The 18,889-nt window shown below is 46.5% G+C and overlaps 1 protein-coding gene across 4 annotated transcripts in view; it reads left to right on the top strand.

Moving 5' to 3' along the window:
* Positions 1-12,930: 12,930 nt before the first annotated feature.
* Positions 12,931-18,889, top strand: part of ZMYM2 (zinc finger MYM-type containing 2) — an 82,427-nt gene continuing 76,468 nt past the window's right edge. For 3 of the 4 annotated variants that reach the window (XM_066622665.1, XM_066622668.1, XM_066622667.1), the window contains exon 1: positions 12,931-13,018. The gene's annotated coding sequence lies outside the window, so the exon portion shown is untranslated. The remainder of the gene's footprint in view (positions 13,019-18,889) is intronic. The other variant, XM_066622666.1, reaches the window with a different exon arrangement.

Consider the following 18,889-nt stretch of genomic DNA (forward strand, 5'->3'; position numbering starts at 1 on the left):
AGTATTTTACTTACTTGCAGTGAGGGGAGGAGGAGGGGAGGAGGCATTTGGGGGCAGTTGGAGGACGGGCAGCAGGCAGGCCCATGGGTGGGCGGCCAGGGAGCATTTATGCCAGATCCTAGCCCTGTTCCTGGGCAGCAAAGGGCAACTCTGGACTGCTTGAATTTGTGCCACTGATTTAGGTGACCCAGATCTGAGTAGACCCATTGGGGCTTCTGTGGTTCTACTGGGTTAATGGGAATTATTTCCCCTCGCCTCAGGCTGAGCCTTAGAGAGCTCCATACTTGCTCTGGACACAGCCCAGGCCCACCGGCCTTCCTGTTCCAGCTCAAGTTAGGATTGCACTGTAAGGCGTTCTAGACTTACTCTCACACAATACACTACTGATGACAAAGAGGGTAAAAATAGAACACTAAGCATGCCACTGATTTGACTGTCCATGAGAGGCCGAAGATGGGGGAGGGAGTTGTGGGCCAATGGTCACAGCTGCCAAAGGTCAAGTTTACCTATTCGTGTCTGCTGAGGCAATTTGGTAGTGCTGCAAAGATTGTAGAGCTAAGGTGCAGCTGCGAAGGCACAGCAATCTCCTAGTTCCAAGGTGGGGAGAAGGCAGGAAAAGGCTTGAAAGTAAACTCAGGAGGGTCAGGCAGTAGCCTGAGCTGGATCCAGAGAGTGAAGCACAACAGGAGAGCTGCAACTGCTTTCCTGGGGGAAGGGTTTGTTATGAGGTGGCTCAGTACGTAGCTGGAGTGGCAGTTTGCAGTTGCATTTGGAATGAAGCATGCAGAGAAGGAGAAAAGGTTTGGAAAGGAAGAAAGCGGTCTGATTCTGGGTGCTGGCTGGCACAGAGGAGGGAACAGGAGTGTGTGATGCAGCAGCAGTGGATCAGCTAGCAATTCATGACAGCAACAACAGCAGCAAGACTGGAGCAGGAGGAGGGGTCAATGACCCAGCTTTTAATAACCAAAATTCCCACAGGGAAGCATGGAGACAAGATGAGTTCACCAGGGACTTTTCTTTTGTTTCTTCATGGCTGTTAGTTGGTTCCTCTCCAGCTCAAGAAAGGTGCCTCTACTGCTCTTGCATCCTGCTGAAGGTGTGACAACAGACGTCTTGAATGCTCTGGAGGCCCATGTCTCAATTAGCATGCAAGTCCTGATTTAATTTTGCCACGAGGGAAGCTAAGGTTCAAGGCACTTCTTTTGTGTCTGTAACAACTATGTTTACTCCAAAGTCAAGAAGTCTCAGGGTGCAGCTTTGCTTTCAGGCTGGGAAGCAGACCAAGCAAGGTTTGACTGGTCATGGAATTCCTCCCAAAGCAAAGAAGGCATCTTCTAAATCAGCTAGCTGGAGGGATAGTTGTTCCTCAGAACCAAAGTTTGACCTTTTCCCTAAGGCCTGTGGAGCCTGATAGTTCCTTAGCCATTGCTCAAGCAAACGCTATAGGACTGGCCTGAGTCACAGGCTTGTGGTATGCGCTCCACGCCACATTGACATGCAAACAAACATCTCCAAAAGTGTATCAGGCAACAAACATCTGACAATGTGTCTCTCTGGGGTGCTGGTATCCACCACAGGCTACAGGTACCAACAAAGGATAACTTGAATGGAGGAATATTTGTGGCATTAAACCATAAATTGTTTAAGATATCATGACATACATTAGGATGAACATTCTGCTACTAAACAGGTGCTTCCTGAACTTATGGTGAACATTATATCCTTTCTCTCATCATAATCTTTCTAGGTGATGTTCATGTGGGTTCATGAGGGTATGTTTCATATATACTCTTGTTCTGACATTTTGTTGAATGTGCGAATCATTTGAAAGAAGCTTACCTCTGCTAATTGCGCAAAGAGGCACCTTCTAAAGTGATGTCCTATTTAGCAGAATATCTTTTTTCTAGTTGTTGTTGCTGGTGTCTCTTTTGTGTCTTTTTAGATTGTGAGCCCTTTTGGCATAGGGAAATTTAGGTCCCAATCCTATCCAACTTTCCAGCGCTAATGCAACCATGCCAACTGGGTGTGTACACCATCTTGAGGTGATGGGGGCAGTCACAGAGGCCTCCTCAAGATAAGTGAACATTCATTCCTTTATCTCAGGGGTGGCTTCCAGTTGCATTGGCACTGGAAAGTTTGATCGGATTGGATTCTTAATAAAAATATTTATTTATTTAGCTATGTAAACTGCTTTGTGAACTACTTTTTGCTGAAAAGCAGCATGTAAATATTGTTAGTAATAGTATTAATAGTTACAATAACATTTTGTTGCATGTAGCCTGTGGGCCAGGAAGAATAGGGCAAAGTTCAACTAACAATAAACAGCTGATGAGTTAAAACATAATTAATTTATTGGGGTAAAATAATACAATGTAAATGTTATGCAGGCTTACAAAAATGGCTTGGGCAACAGAGGAACCAAGAAGCAGAACTTGACAAAGTACAATCAGACAATTAAAAGGAAATCTTAAAGAAAAATAAAATGCTCTCTGCATCCATCTCACTCATCCCTAATCATACTTATTCTGGGCATCGGTTCTTTACATTACATGGGTAATGACCCAACAAGCACATGCGTACCACATAGTAGACCCAAGTCCATGACCATTAACCAGCACAATTGCAGCCCTAACATCCTGACTCGCTATTTGATTCCACTTTAAACATCACACTACTAATAGACATTGGAGTTTATTATAATGATGATGATGATGATGATGATGATGATGAACAGTATTTATACACCACTTTCCAACAAATAATTCACAAAGTGGTTTATAGAGAAAATCAAATAACTGTCCCAAAAGAGCTCCCAATCTAAAAAGATGCAAAAGAACACCAGCAGACAGCCACTAGAGAAGACACTGCTGTGGTGAGGAGGGCGTTACTCTCCCCCTGTGGAGCACTCATTTGAAAAATGCCTCTTACCCAGTTAGCAGGGGTTAACTACTTCTGATATTTTTTCAATGACATCTGACATTATAGGTGAGACCTCGGTATCCCCTGATGTGGTATCCCGATTTACCACTGATTCCGAGGTCCACCTTTAAATGCCTTGTAACAAGAAAAAAAGCATCAAAATCAAATTTCCCATCTTTATGCTATTAAATTATTTCATTCCATTTTACAGTGTATTCCAGGGCCTTTCAAACTGGGGTGTCACGACACCCCAGCCCAAGGGCCCTGGCCTCTGCCCCCTTAAGGGGTGGGGGCGGCAAGGAGACAGGGAGGAGGCTGCATAGGGTGCAACCATTTGCAGGGCTCCTTGAAGCTTAACAAGTGAAAGTGGAGCAATCGTGCTCCACTTCTGGTTTTGCGGAGGCGGGGTGCAATCGCTCCACTTTCGCTTTCTAAATTTTGGGCATCCCTGCAGACAGTCGAGCAGGGCTCCTTGCCCCCCCAGGAGGCTGCAGGAGGCTCTGGTAAGTACGGCCACGCCCCTGCAGCCCCCTGAGCCTTCCCCCGCCCCGCCCCCAAAAGGAATTACAGTGGTTCAAACCCTCTGAGAGAGTTTGAAAACTGCAGGTGTATGCCATTATTCACACCATCTAGTGGCTGGGCGTGGTATAGTGTCTATACCAATGCACTCTGGAGCAACAATGGTGGAGCAAGAAATCTGAAAGTGGGTCTTTAAAGCTATTTTTCCACTGATTTTGTATACGCTAATTTTTTTTAATCCACTGGGGGTTCTGGAACGGAACCCCCATGGATAACGAGGTACAACCTGTTTTAGACTTGATGCTGCCACGGTATGTGACTGCATTTGGGGAAATATTACAGACTTGTACTTTTAACAGGCTACTATGTATATGCTTTTAACAATGATAATCAGCGGGGCTTACTACCTTGTAACTGTGGATAGGATTGCAGTCTTTGAGATGTTTGGAGAATTCTTTTTAGAAAACAGTTCAGCAATTGCTTGGAAGGGTTAGGAGGGTTCTCCTTTATTTTAAATAAATTTTTAACCTTATACTTATTGAAAACTTTTAATTTAATTAATTGATTTGATTTTGTCATATGGGGTGTCAAAAATTTTCTTGCGTGATGTCACTTCTGGCGGATCCCAACAGATTGTCATTCTAAAAAGCGGGTCCCAGTGCAAAAAAAGTTTGAGAACCACTGCTCTAATGAGTTATTTCAAATTGTAATATGATAGCTGAGATAGTAAAGGGGGGGCCCAATGCTTTTGTTTGCACGCAGAAGATCTAGGAGTTTTCAAGAATGTGTTGAACAATTGCATTCCTTTAAAAAAATCTAAAGACTGAAAAACTAGTACATAGCTTTTTTCAGATAAGAAGAGGGGTACTCTGGAGTAATGTACAATAGTTTGAATTCTGTTTAATTACAGGCTCAGGGCCCAATCTTATCCAACTTTCCAGAGCTGATGCAGCCAACAGGGCATACACTGCATCCTGTGGAGGGGGGCAGTCACAAAGCCCTCCTCAAGACAAGGGAATGTGTTCTCTGACCTTGGGGCTGCATTACAGTTGCATCAGTGCTGGAAAGTTGGACAGGATTGGGTCCTCAGTCTATAATCCAAGGCATTCTTATGTAGTAGCACATCCCACTGAACTAAGGAAAACTTCTGAACACACAGCCAGTATCATAATATTAAGGTTGCAATGGGAGTTGTTTTCTATTTACAGCCAATGTGGTCTGGCTGAAATTCCTCAGCAGTTAGGGAAAATAATCTGTGTATTCTCAGAGGAACACTCATCTGCATAGATACGTCACATAGTTCCAAGTAGAGCCTTCTTGAAACTGAAACTAGGCTCCAGTGCAAAGTCCTGGTTAGTTGCCACCTCTTTCTTCCTGCTTATTTGTCACCATCCACAGGTGGTGGGTTTTCCTCCAACTATTTGGAAAGGGCAGGAAAAAATTGAAGTGTACTCTGAGTGACCAAGGGCCCAATCCTATCCAATTTTCCAGTGCTGGAGCAGCTGTGCCAGTGGGGTGTGCACTGCATCCTGTAGTTGGCAGGCAGACACAGAGGACTCCAACAAATGTTCCCATACCTTGGGGCTGCATTGCGGTTGCACCAGTGCTGAAAATTTGGATAGGATTAGACTCCAAGTTCTGCATTGTGTGGACAAACTGTTAGGAAAATTATTCTTTACAGTAATGGGGTAAATGAGGCACAAGTAATTTGGAGGGTATTTGACCCATTTCCTCTGTACCACCACAGGTGCTGCCATGATTTTTCCCTCTCTATCCCTGCACATATTGACAATTCTGGATCTGTCCACCTTTCCTATCTTTTTAATGATAAATCCCATGGCAGGAGCCCACCTCTGTGTTCTGTACTACATCTATAATGCTGTTGATGGTGAACAAATGTTAAATACAGGTTGAGCCTCATTATTCGCTTGGGTTCCATTCCAAGCACTCACATGGATGGCAAAAAAATGCATTATAGCAAATCAATTTAAAAAATAAAGTTTCCTTGCTCTGCTGATTTAAAAACAGCCTTGCTGACCTTTGTGGTGTAAGAAGAGTCACTAAGAAGACAATCATCATTCCATCCTCCTCCAAGGGCTTACAAAGAGCTGAGAGCTGTAAACTCAGCCCCGCCCTTCACCAATTCACAATGATCACCTTTCTTTCACATGCTCAGGGGGAAGGGAGGGGCCTGCTGGAGAGAGGAGGCCTGATGGATTGTCAGGGAGCTGCTTTCTCTATCTCATTAAGGAGGCTATTGTTAAAGGACTGTTCAGTTTTTAAAACTGATTTTAAAGGGATGCATTTTCCCCTTCTCCAGGGATCAGCACATTCCTTCTCATTTGCAGTGGCCATTCCTGTTGAGTCAAATCTGTGTATAAAAAAATCTGTGTATAACAAGGCTGGACCTGTAGTAACAGAATACCTTTTCATTGTTTCTGAAAACAGTTGCATTTCAGTCTATTCTCAACAGTCTGTTTTTTTTTCTTCTATATATGACATTTAAGAAAACAGATTACAGTGCATCTGGATGCCAAAAGTAATTGGAAGAACTACTTCATCTTCCTTGTCATGTTAACTCCTGTGACACAGGTGCCATCTGGAACAAGGGTCACTCTATACATATGCACTTCATCAAATCCAGGCCTTTACAAAAGAATTTCTTTATTGCTTAAAAAACAGGTGTCGACTCCCATGGCTTTGTTTGTCTCCTTATAGCAGATATAAAGGAATTCTGGAAAACTTTAAAGAAATAAATTGGCAATCTCATCTGGCTGCTAGTAATGCAAAATGCTTTATGGGTGGCACCACAGCATAACAGAAATTTAAACACTCTAACTCTGCCTAACTCTGTCCAGTCACCAGCTTGCCACAGATCATCCTGTGCAATCTAGAGCAGCAGTTTTCAACCACTGTGTGCCATGAGGCAGCCTCAGGTGTGCTGCGGGGCCAGAGGAAGCAGGCAGCAGCAGCAGGCAGGCGCGCTCTAGGGAGAAGTGGTTGCTTTGACTCTCATAAGGCAGCGGTGAAAAAGGAGCAGCTGCTGCTATGCAGCATCTCCTGCTGTGAGCAAGAGGAAGGTTGCAACCCAATCCTCCTTTACCTGGGAATAAGCCCTGTTGACTATTATGGGGCTTACTTCTGAGTACACACGCCTAGGATTGGGTATCAAGTCCCTTGTCTGCCCTGCCTGCTGATTGGGCAACCAGAAAATCCTGGAGGAGGTCTGGGCGGAGTGAAAATGAGGGAGCCAGAGGCAGGCAAGCAGGAAGGAAGCCAGTGAGTCTGCTTGAGGCCACCAGCCTAAGAATGGGCTGGCCAAGGGTCCTCTAAGTGCAGCTCCCCAAATCGACCCTCCCTGCCTTGCCTTTGCCTTTCAGAGGAAGGGCATTGGGTCACAATTCTATCCACACTTTCCTGGGAGTAAGCCCCATTGACTATAATGGGACTTACTTCTGAGTAGACATGCCTGAGCTGGGCTGGGCTGTCAGGTTCCTCTCCAACTCCACTTTCCTGGGAGTAAGCCCCATTGACTATACTGGGACTTACTTCTGAGTAGACATGCCTAGGATTCGGCTTTTGGTCACACCTTTTTCTGAAATACAGGAGCAGGTAATGGGGGGGGGGAGAATGTGAGGCAAGTGATTCTGGACCTTTGGAAGGTGTGGACCAGTGAGGGGAGGGCAGCAGGAGAGGTGCTAACTGCAATTATGAGATGACTGGAATGTCCCTGTGGGATGAGGGATGCAAATATCATCACGCTGTACAAGAACAAAGGTGACAGGGGTGACTGCAACAACTACCGCGGCATCTCTCTCCTTAGCATTGTAGGAAAGCTGTTTACCCAAGTTGCACTAAAGAGGCTCCAGGTACTTGCAGAGAGCGTCTATCCAGAATTGCAGTGTGGATTCCGAGCCAACAGGTCCACCGCTGATATGGTATTCTCCCTTAGACAACTGCAGGAGAAATGCAGGGAACAACGACAGCGACTCTTTATAGCCTTCATAGATCTCACGAAGGCTTTCGACCTGGTCAGCAGAGACGGCCTCTTCAAGATTCTCCCCAAGATCGGATGTCCACCCAGGCTCCTCAGCATCATCAGATCTTTCCACAAGGACATGAAGGGTACTGTTGTCTTCGATGGCTCCGCATCAGACCCCTTTGACATCTGAAGCGGAGTGAAGCAGGGCTGTGTTCTTGCACCAACCTTGTTGGGGATTTTCTTTGCTGTCCTGCTGAAGCAGGCCTTTGGAACTGCAACAGAAGGCATCTATCTCCGGACCAGATCAGACGGAAAGCTCTTCAACCTCTCCAGACTGAGAGCAAAGTCCAAAGTCCAGCTGAAATGTCTGCATGACTTCCTCTTTGCTGACGATGCAGCTATCACTACCCACTCTGCCAAAGATCTCCAGCAGCTCATGGATCGTTTTAGCAAGGCCTGCCAAGATTTTGGACTGACAATCAGCCTGAAGAAAACACAGGTCATGGTTCAGGATGTGGACTCACCTCCCTGCATTACAATCTCTGCGCATGAAGTGGAGGTTGTCCATGACTTTGTGTACCTTGGCTCAATGATCTCCGACACTCTTTCTCTCGATACCGAGCTAAACAAGCGGATCGGTAAAGCAGCTACCACGTTTTCCAGATGCACAAAGAGAGTCTGGTCCAACAAGAAGCTGACGGAACATACCAAGATCCAGGTCTACAGAGCTTGCGTCCTGAGTACACTTCTGTACTGCAGCGAGTCATGGACTCTTTGCTCACAACAGGAGAGGAAACTGAACGCTTTCCACATGCGCTGCCTCTGACGCATTCTTGGCATCACCTGGCAGGACAAAGTTCCAAACAACACAGTCCTGGAACGCGCTGGAATCCCTAGCATGTATGCACTGCTGAAACAGAGACACCTGCGTTGGCTCGTTCATGTTGTGAGAATGGATGATGGCCGGATCCCAAAGGATCTCCTCTATGGAGAACTCGTGCAAGGAAGTATTTGAGAAAAAAGAGTGCAACCAAAAATCTAATCCTGGGGATGTCTACTCAGAAGTAAGTCCCACAGGCATATTCCCCCCCAATGCCCCCCCAGTCTTTGGCTGCAATCCTCACCACACTTTCCTGAGAGTAAGCCCCATTGAACAAAATAGGACTTACTTCTGAGGCTTGTGCCCTTTGTCATGTAATGATTTAATTGTATTAATTATATTAATTAAAAATTAATTGTAATATAGTAATTTAATCTAAGTAAAAAACTGGGAGTGTGCCTTGACAATTTTAGTGCCTTGACAGTGTGCCGTGAGCTGAAAAAGGTTGAAAATGGCTGATCTAGAGTCTGGACTACAGACAGCCTATTGCAAGCTTTAAGCAGGTGTGCTGGTCAGATTGCTTGCACAGCAAGTCACTTCAGCTAACTGAAGCCAACAAGTAATATTACAGAAGAACTTAAAAACAAATCTTAACTTTCACTTGTCAATCTCTAAGCTAGGGAAAAATCCCTTCTAAACTTCAGATATGATATACAAACACTGATAATCAAAAATGCTTTCCTGATGTTTGGTCAAAATGCATTAATGGATAAAGAATAATTTGATCTTTAATATACATTCTTTAGTGGAATGAAATTATTGTTATTATTATTAACAGTATTTATATACCACTTTACAAAGTATAGGTCACAAAGCCGTTTGCAGAGAAAAATCAGATAACTAATGGCTGCCTGTCCCAAAAAGGCTCACAATCTAAAAATTATAATTATAATTATTTAACTGAGAAGGTGGGAAATTGGATTTTTGGGCTTTTTTCCATGTTAAAAGGCATTCAAAGGTGGACCTCAGCATCAGCAGCGAGTAAAATCAGTGGATGTCAAATCAGTGGATACTGAGGTCCCACCTGTATATTAAAAACATAAGATACAAATTGAAATGAATGGGGACCCACCTGAAACTGGCTTGCAAGTCACCTAGTGGGTCCGGACCCAGTTTGAGAAACTGTTAGAGGAAGCAAATACCCAAGTACTGTTTTTTTCTTCCTTACCTTCCACAAGTGAAAACACCCCCGCCAGCCCTGCCCAGTCAACTGACATCTCAGACTTTCTGCCGTTGTTGCCACATTAAATGCAAGCTTTCCAATCTTTTTTTTTAATAAATCAGCAGTAACCTATTAATAGTTTGAAACTATTAGTTTCACATATGTATTTAGCTGCTTGACATGGTGTTGGCTGTAGTAGTGTGAGCAACAGGAAGAAACTAGGAGCCCAATCCTATGCATATCTACTCAGGAGTAAGTCCTATTATAGACAATGGGGCTTACTCCCAGGAAAGTGTGGATAGGATTGTAGCGTAGATACAGTGCAGCAGTGACAAAGAACATATGGAGGTCGAATGAAGCTGAAATCCTATGCACACTTTCTTGAGAGTAAGCTCCATTGAAGACAATGGGACTTACTTCTAAGTAGACATGCATAGGATTGGGTTTGAAGGGAGGCTGCCACCTCTCAAAGACTACAATCCTATCCATGCTTTCCTGAGAGTAAGCTCATAAGAACAGCCCCAATGGATCAGGCCATAGGCCCATCTAGTCCAGCTTCCTGTATCTCACAGTGGAGATGCCCCAGGGAGCACACCAGATAACAAGAGACCTGCATCCAGGTGCCCTCCCTTGCATCTAGCATACTGACATAGCCCATTTCTAAAATCAGGAGGTTGCACATCAGGAGGTTGCACATCATGGCTTGTAACCTATAATGGATTTTTCCTCCAGAAACTTGTCCAATCCCCTTTTAAAGGCATCCAGGCCAGATGCCATCACCACATCCTGTGGCAAGGAGTTCCACAGACCAACCATACGCTGAGTAGAGAACTATTTCTTAATAATAATACAGGTATTTCTATACCGCCTTTCTTGGTCCTCAGATTTTCTCCTCAGACTTTATTCAAGGCGGTTTACATAGGCAGGTAATTTAAATCCCAGTAGGGATTTTTACAATTTGAAAGAAGGTTTCTATCTTTCAGGAAACCACAACATTCAGGTGTTTCTTTCTTGATCTGGTCACACATTCTGGCCTCCATCCTCCCACGCTCAGAGCAGATGGAATAGCTCCGCTCAGCTTGTCAGCTGCTTCTAGGTCGCACGGTGCCGGTGGCCTTCGGATGTTATCTTCAGGCAAATGGAGGCTCAACCCTCTAGACCAGACCTCCTGCCCTATTTTCTTTTGTCTGTCCTAAGTCTCCCAACACTCAATTTTAGTGGATGTCCCCCGGTTCTGGTGTTAAGTGAGAGTGTAAAGAGCATCTCTCTATCCACTTTATTCTTCCCATGCATAATTTTGTATGTCTCAATCATGTCCCCCCTCAGGTGCCTCTTTTCTAGGCTGAAGAGGCCCAAATGCCACCTCATAAGGAAGATGCCCCAGCCCAGTAATCATCTTAGTCCCTCTGTTTTGCACCTTTTCTATTTCCACTATGTCCTTTTTGACATGTGGCAACCAGAACTGGACACAATACTCCAGGTGTGGCCTTACCATAGATTTGTACAACAGCATTATAATATTAGCCATTTTGTTCTCAATACCTTTTCTAATGATCCCAAGCATAGAATTTTCACTTTCATCAACCTGTCCACCACCACCCTAAGATCTCTCACCTGATCTGTCACAGACAGCTCAGAACCTATCAGCCTACATGTGAAGTTTTGATTTTTTGCCCCAATGTGCATGACTTTACACTTACTGACATTGAAGCACATCTGCCATTTTGCTGCCCATTCTGCCATTCAAGACAATGGGATTGACTTCTGAATAGACATGCCTAGGCTTGGGCTCAAACGGAGGTGTCACCTCTCCAAGACTACAATCTTATCCATGCTTTCCTGAGAGTAAGCTCCACTGAAGACAATTGGGCTGACTTCTGAGTAGACATGCCTAGGCTTGGGCTCTGAGCCAGCTCCAGCCCTTCCAACGCAAGTTACTCAGGGAACTAGCGCTGAGACGGAGAACGGAGCAGCCGCAGTTCCATCTGGCCAGGCTCCTTCCCAGCCCCTAAGGACTGAGGGGCGCTGCGGGCGGAGTGGCTGCGAGGAGGGAAAGGCTGTGGCTCCCTTTCCCGCCTCTTTCTCCCGGCTTAGGTGGGAGGAGGAACAGGCACCGAGGGGGCAGTAGGTGGGCGGAAAGCCTGAGCAATGCCGTCCCCCGCCTCCTCCAAGCAGCGGGCGTCAGTCCCCTGGCTAGAGGGGGGGAGCCAGTCGCGCAGGGGAAGTGCGCATCCTCCATTTTGGCTGAGGGCGGTGGGGAGCTTGGCTGTGGGCGTTTTGCCGCCTGGCCGGCCCTGGCGTCCGGGTGGCCCCCCCAGGCGTCGCCAGAGGTGCTTTGGCGTCATGGCCCTGAGGCAGGAGGCTCAGGCGCCCCACCGACGCCCCCTCCACCCAGGTTGGCTGGAGGTGCTCCCCAAGCAGCAGCAGCTTCCGACAAAATGGAGGACGTCACCACACACCAGCCATCACCACCACCACTAGGCGCCGTGCTGGGCTGCTGCTACTGCTGCTCTTGCGCAGCTTCTGCTGCCACGGCTCCTTTCCACCTCAGACGTCACCACAGGGAGGTTTCTCCTCTCTGGGGGGCACAGGGCTCCTTGCCCTGGGGGAAGCACGTGTGCACTCCCCGACCTCACGTGTGGGGACAATGTCTCCTTTACGCTGCCGCCTCCTCCTCCTGCACGTAGCTCCAGGTCCTTACAGCCCAATCCTATCCACACTTCCCTGGGAGTGAGCCCTATTGACTCTAATGGGACTGGCTTCTGAGTAGACATGCATAGGATTGGACTCTGAGGCTACACTTTCCTGAGAGTGAGCCCCATTGACTCTGATGGGGCTTACTCCTGAGTAGACAGGCATAGGATTGGGCTCTGAGGCTACAATCCTATCCACACTTTCATGGGAGTGAGCCCCATTGACTCTAATGGAGCTTACTTCTGAATAGACGTGCATGGGATTGGGCTCTTAACCCTGCTGTGGGAGTGATGCCACCAGCACACAGTGGTTGAAGGGCGCTAGTCAAAGCCTCCCACATCAGTATGGAGGACTCATTCCCCCGCCCCTCCACTGTGAGGTGTGACCCACTCACTGGGGTTAACACCCATTTTCTGGGCAATCCAACACCCATCATCATGGGGATGATGTCAATGAAGGGAGCACACTTGCAGGGAAGCACCACCAGGCGCTGCTGCAACCACTAGGACCCCCCACCAGGAGAGAGGCAGAGGTGCTGCCGCAGCTGGTGGTGGTGCTGGGCAATGCCATGGGCTTCTGTATGTAACCTGATGGAACCAAAGAGGGGGAGGGACCGTAGGCGGGACCTTCCCTGCTGAATGACACAGAGGTGAGCCAACCGGGTCCAGGGGTCGCCGATGGACAGGCGTTCCCTCCAATGGCGCAGAATGCCCACCCCCCGGGGAAGCCAATGGGCGCGCGCACGAGGCGGCCTTTCCCTTAGAGCTCGGCTGGTCGGGTTTGTTCCTCCTTCCCTCTTCGCCAGCAGCAGCGCTTAGCCCGGGACTGGACCGAGTTAGTTGAGGAGACGCCGCCGCGGAGGGTGCGTGCGGGTGACCGGTGAGGGAGGGGGGAGCGCAGGCCGAGGGATTTGAGGAGCCGCCTCTAGCCCAGCCAGCTGCCCCTTCAGGGCGGGGATGGGAGCCGCGCAGGCAGCCGTGCCCTGCAGCCCCAGCCCGGGCTGGGTGCCCCGCTGCGTGTTGCTCTCCCTCCCCACTCCTCAGAGCCCGGGGGTGGGACGGGGGTGCCCCGTGGGCAGCAGGGGCGCCCCCGCCCGAGGGGCAGCAGGGGCGCCCCTTCCAATGCTCACTTGCCCGCCGGCGGAGTGAGTTGGCCCCCCGCGCTGTCTTCGCCCCCCCCCGCGGGGGGCCCTCCCTGCCCAGCGCTGCGCCCCGCGGAGCCTCCTCTCCTCCCTCTCCCCTCCCGTATTGTTTGGCTGGTCTCCTTAATGGCGGCGGCCGGCTGGAGGCAGCAGTGCTGCTGGCCGACTGCAGGGGGCCAAACCCGACGCCCGGGGCAACTGCTGGGGGCGGGCGCCAGGCTGGGATTCGCCGCGGGGGGTGGGTGGGGGTTGTGTCTCCCTGTGTTCCTTTCCCACACTGGGGGGCTTTGTGCCTGCGCTGGGGGAGAAAGTCTGAATAATGCCTTCTCCCCTCCCCGCTTGTGGGCCGCCTATTATTCTCCCCCCCCCGCCTCCAGCAAAGCTTTCTCCTGCTGGTTGCTCATGGCTGGGGGGGCGATATCTCCTGGGGTTGGAGCCTCCCCTGGGGTAATAGGCTCTTATCCTACTGGGAAGAAGGGTCGGCTCATTGGGTAAGAAGGCGATTTCTCCTGGGGGGTTGCAGCCTGCCCCGGGGTAATACGCTCCAATCCTACTGGAAAGAGATATCAGCTCAGTGGGGGGGGGGGGAAGAAGGCGATTTCTCCTATGGAGGTTGGAGTCTGCCCCTGGGGTAACAGGCTCCTGCTGGAAAGACAGCTCTTGGGGGGGGGGAAGGCAATTCCTCCTGGAGGATTGGAGTCTGGCCCTGGGCTCATATCCTACTGGGAAGAGGGGTCAGCTCATGGGGGGGAGGCGATTCCTCTTTGGGGTGGGTTGGAGCCTGCCCCTGGGGGTGCCTCTTCTACTGGGAAGAGGAATCAGCTCATGGGGGGGGGCGATTCCTCCTGGGGGGTTGGAGCTTACCCCTGAGGTGTTAGGCTCCTATCCTACTGGGAAGAGGGCTTGGCTCATGGAGGGTAGGCGATTTCCTCCTGGGGGGTTTGGCGCTTGCCCCTGGGGCATTAGGTTCCTTTCCTACTAGGAAGGGTTATTGGAGGGGTGAAGAGCAAGAACTGGTTGGCCACCCCGCTTCTTGCTTGAGGAGGAAGGGCATCTCCTGGAGGGGGCGATGGGTACGAAGAGGAGGGACTGGTTGGCCACCCCATTTCTTGCTTTAGGAGGAAGGGTGTCTCCTAGTGGGGGCAGTGGGGAGGCGCTGTTGTGACTCCCCACTGCCCCTGTTCCCTGTCGTAACACCACAAGCAGCAGCGCCACCACCACCACCACCTCCTTTTCTGTAGGCTCCAGGCCAGTTTGGTGCAGCCTTGGCAGAGGCCAGCAAGGAAAAGGAACTCCATTGTGAGTGCTATTTATATATGTTTTTTTCTGCCTCAGTTAGACCTACCTTGGGGGGGGAGGGGAGGAGGTGGTAGATTGCTTTTTTTTTTTTTTTGGCACGACGGGTGGGTGGGTGTGGGAGTTAAGAGGAGGTGCTTCCAGGGTAAGGGGGGAGGTGGTCGGGTGCAGCTGCTGCCGCTGCCCTGGAGCAAAGCCCCTGTAATGGCTGTGAGGCGACTCCTCCCCCGCGGGGGTGGGCTTTTTTGCTGCTGCACTCATCCCTCCTGCAATACCAACACCCGCAAGCAGACGACGGGCTGCTGCTCGCTGTTCACCCAGAGAGAGGAAGGGTATCTCTGGAGTGCCCTCTAGAGTTTTGGAGCGTGCATTAAAGTGATACATTGAACCTGATTTTAAATTCTCCATAATCTGTGCAGTTTTACCTGATTTCCCTTGTGGATAAATGGGGGAGAAGACTCAAAATAATCAGATCTTTCGTGGCTGCTTCCTGTGTGTGTTTGGCTCACACATTTCTTTCTTGCTGCAGATTTGGTTGTTGGGTGGAGGTGGGGGGGGGAGGCTACATTTGGATGTTGTCAGCATTTTCATGTGTTTTTTGGGGTCTTACTTTGTTATGGGCAACTATCTGCCTTGCAGTTTGTCTTTAAACTTCAAAGGCTGGTTGAGAAGCCCATAAGTTGTCACTATTCCATTTTTATATTTTGGAAAGCCTATTACAGTTTCTTTCTAGAAGCTGTTTTACCCAAGGAGAAGTGTCTTTTAATATTTTTATATTCTAAGAAGGTTTACAGTCTTCCGCCACTTCACTGTAAAGAACTAAAATCATTTAGATGGCAAAATAGAGAAACTTAGCCCATTTCTTGTAGCATAAACTTAAACTAGGTCTGCAAGAGTAGCCTTAATGAAAGCAGTTGCCCTGGTCAAAGGTAGATTAATCAGTTGTTATCAGTGGTGGAGGTTTTCACCAGGATGTGGTTATGGAACTTTATTGACTGCAAATTGTGTATTGGCAGTAGCTGCCTGTAGGAGGCAGTCAAGATCAATGTTGCATTTCCCATAATTCTTCTAGGGATTATGACAGGGGTGTTGAACTTGTTTCATGTAGTGGGCTGGATAGCATTCATGATGATTGCTGAGGGCTGGAAGTGACATCACTAAGCAGGAAGTGACATCGCCAAGCAGATAGTGGCCAGGTATAAACACTTTGTTCTAACATAGAAACACATTAGCTGCAAATAACAGAAGAGAAAATGTGCAAATCTTGTTTATAATTTCAAGATATGAGCCCAGTTATGACACTGGGAGAGCCCAGTTATAACAGGAGAAATTGCTTCCAGGAGTATATCTGGCCTACGGGCCTTACGTTTGACACTCCTGATATAGGATAATGTTGGAAGTGGGATATGTTTTTTAATGTGAGTTTTTTCCAGTCTGCTTATGAAAAAGTAGAAGTCTGAAAAATTTATTCTTTCAAAAGATGGTGTAGATCAGTGGTTTTCACACATTTAGCACTCGGACCCACTCTTTAGAATGAGAATCTGTTGGGACCCACTGGAAGTGATGTCATGACCAGAAGTGACATCATCAAGCAGGAAAAATTTTAACAATCCCAGGCTGCAATCCTGCCCACACTTCCCAGGAGTAAGTTCCATTTACTACCATTGTTAAAAGCATATACAGAGCAGCCCATTAAAAGTACAGGTTTGTAACGTTTCTCCAAATAGTCATGTACCATGGTAGCATCAAATCTAATATATTAAAAATATTGAATGGTGATCCATCTGAAATTGGCTCATGACCCACCTAGTGGATCCTGACCCACAGTTTGAGAAACACTAGTGTAGATTTTAGAAGAATTTTTGAAGACTATGAGGAAAGCTGTAGAGTAAATGTCTTTCTACAGGATCTTTTCTGTCAGGCATTTTTGATAGAATAGAAAAAAAATGCTGATCTTCAATTTAATCAGCTAGGTTTCATTTGACAAAATGTTAATGGATTGATGTGGAAAAGCAGTGCATACATTACTGTTAAATTGTAGGCAAATGTGACTGACATTTTGTGACTTCTATCCTAGTTTGTATTTTTTTCAGCAGAGAGTCATGGATAATAAAAGATGAAATGTTGGCTTGGCATTCTCCATGCATTATTTTTAAAAGCTGCCAAAGTAGATGGTCAGTGGAAATTAGCATGTTGTATAAGTCAATGATTTGGTCATATCTGTGAAGGGTATGATCTACAAGTTACTTAAATCATTTTACTTATGTTTTAAGCCAGTGATTCTCAGAGTGTGGGTCGGATGCAAGCCAATTTCAGTTGTGTCCCCATCTTTTCAGTATTTTATTTTTAGTATAGTAGACTTGATGTACGTGATTGCATTTGGGGAAATGTTACAGATTTGTACTTTTAACAGGCTACTATGTATATGCTTTTAACAATGATAGTAAATGGGGCTTACTTCTGGGTAAGCATGGGTAGGATTGCAGTTTAGGTTTGTTAAATTTTCTTGCTTGATGATGTAACTTTCAATCATGACATTTCTGGTGGTTGCCGACAGATTCACGTTCTAAAAAGTGGGTCCTGTTGCTAAAAGTTGTAGCAACTTTTGTAGTAGCAACAACAAAAGTTGTAGCAACAGCAACTAAAACTGCTGTTTTAGACTTGGCTTATTTGACAAAATATGCTTATTTAGAAATTATATTGGAAATTATTGGATATATTTACAAGTTGTGCCATATATTTCAGAAAAACTGAAAGATTCTATTAGGCAAGGTTTTGATAGGGCCACTTTATCCCTGGGGTAGGCCTCATGAGATCTTGTGATTGAGTTGAGTCTGGCACTTCAGGCCTAACCATTCCTTAAATTAGTGTTTTTACATAGGTGGTGTATAGTTAGACAACCAGGTTCTGTAACTCATGCGCATGTAGCACACAGGAATTTGTGTACAAATAAGTTGGGTTAGGACTGGGATACGAAGGGTTGTATATTAAGGAAGGGTTGTATATTAAGCAGCATGCAAGAGGTGAACTTCCTTGCTCCTCCTTGGACCAGTAGCCTTCTGCACCCTCTGAGAAACTACTCTGATGACTTAGAGAATCCTGCAGATTGAGATTTGGTGTGGCATAGCGGACTGTGGTGTCATGGGGAAATTGGTGAGGATCACTCCCCACAACTTGCATAAATGATGATGCAGATGAGGTGGTTAGGATATAACACTAAGTACCTTGTGACTTAACAGTTTTGGTTCTTATGATTTCACTAGAATTACTCATGTTAAGTGGATTTGATTGGACTGTGGTTTATGGATTGCAGTAAAAGATGTTAGTAGTGTTGTGCTTTTAACTCTTTTATTACTGTAGTGGGAGAAAAACCCCAATAGAAATTGTTTGCAAGAAAAAAGAGTTGGCCATATAAAATGAATAACTGGATGAGGTAAATGAGATGCATAATTTGGAAAAGTAAAGGTCTTAAGATGATACAATTTCATATATGTAGAGGTGTTTGAAAATAGTGTTTTACTTGGGAAGTTCGCCCATTGTGGTCAGTAAGACTTGGACTGTAATCCTATCTTACTAGAAACAAACACATCTATGTATATGTAAGGATGTCTGTTGAGGAAAATTGATTTTCTTTGAGAGTTAAACTATAGTGCCACATTACTAACATAACCACATTTACTAATTATTAAAAGCACTTGCATGTAGAGATATTATGTGGAAACTGTTTTTCTAGTGATACTTAAGAATAGAATTCTAGATCTCCATTTGTTCCTTTCTGATTACATTTCCAGAAAAATTGAATGGTTGATCACTGCATAACTTAAATGAAGCTAAGTATTCACTCGGTAGACTTGTTAAAGAAGTTTAGAAATGCATAACTAGAAGTTTTCTTGATGCATTTATCTCATTATTTGTAGCTTTGCTTATTTGTCTGCAAGTGCACCTTAAAAGGAATCTTTGCAGTAGATTTTGCAGTTTTGTATCACTAAGATATTGAATTATTATTATTTTATTAATTTGTACCCCACCTTTTTACCCAACGGGCACACAAGGCGGCTAACAAACAATTAAAAATACAACATGAAAACAGTTAAAAACAATTTACAATGATTAAAAAGCTAAAAAACAAAACAAACCCTGTGGATTCATATAAAAAGCAAGAAACGCCAGCCAGCATGTCAACAATTAAAAGCTTTTTGAAATAAAAAGGTCTTCAGTCCACGCTGAAACGTTAGCAACGAGGGAGCAGTTCTAAGGGGAGGGTATTCCACAGTTCGGGGGCCACCACCGAGAAGG

The sequence above is a fragment of the Tiliqua scincoides genome, chromosome 3 (assembly GCF_035046505.1).
Source record: "Tiliqua scincoides isolate rTilSci1 chromosome 3, rTilSci1.hap2, whole genome shotgun sequence".
NCBI lineage: Eukaryota > Metazoa > Chordata > Lepidosauria > Squamata > Scincidae > Tiliqua > Tiliqua scincoides.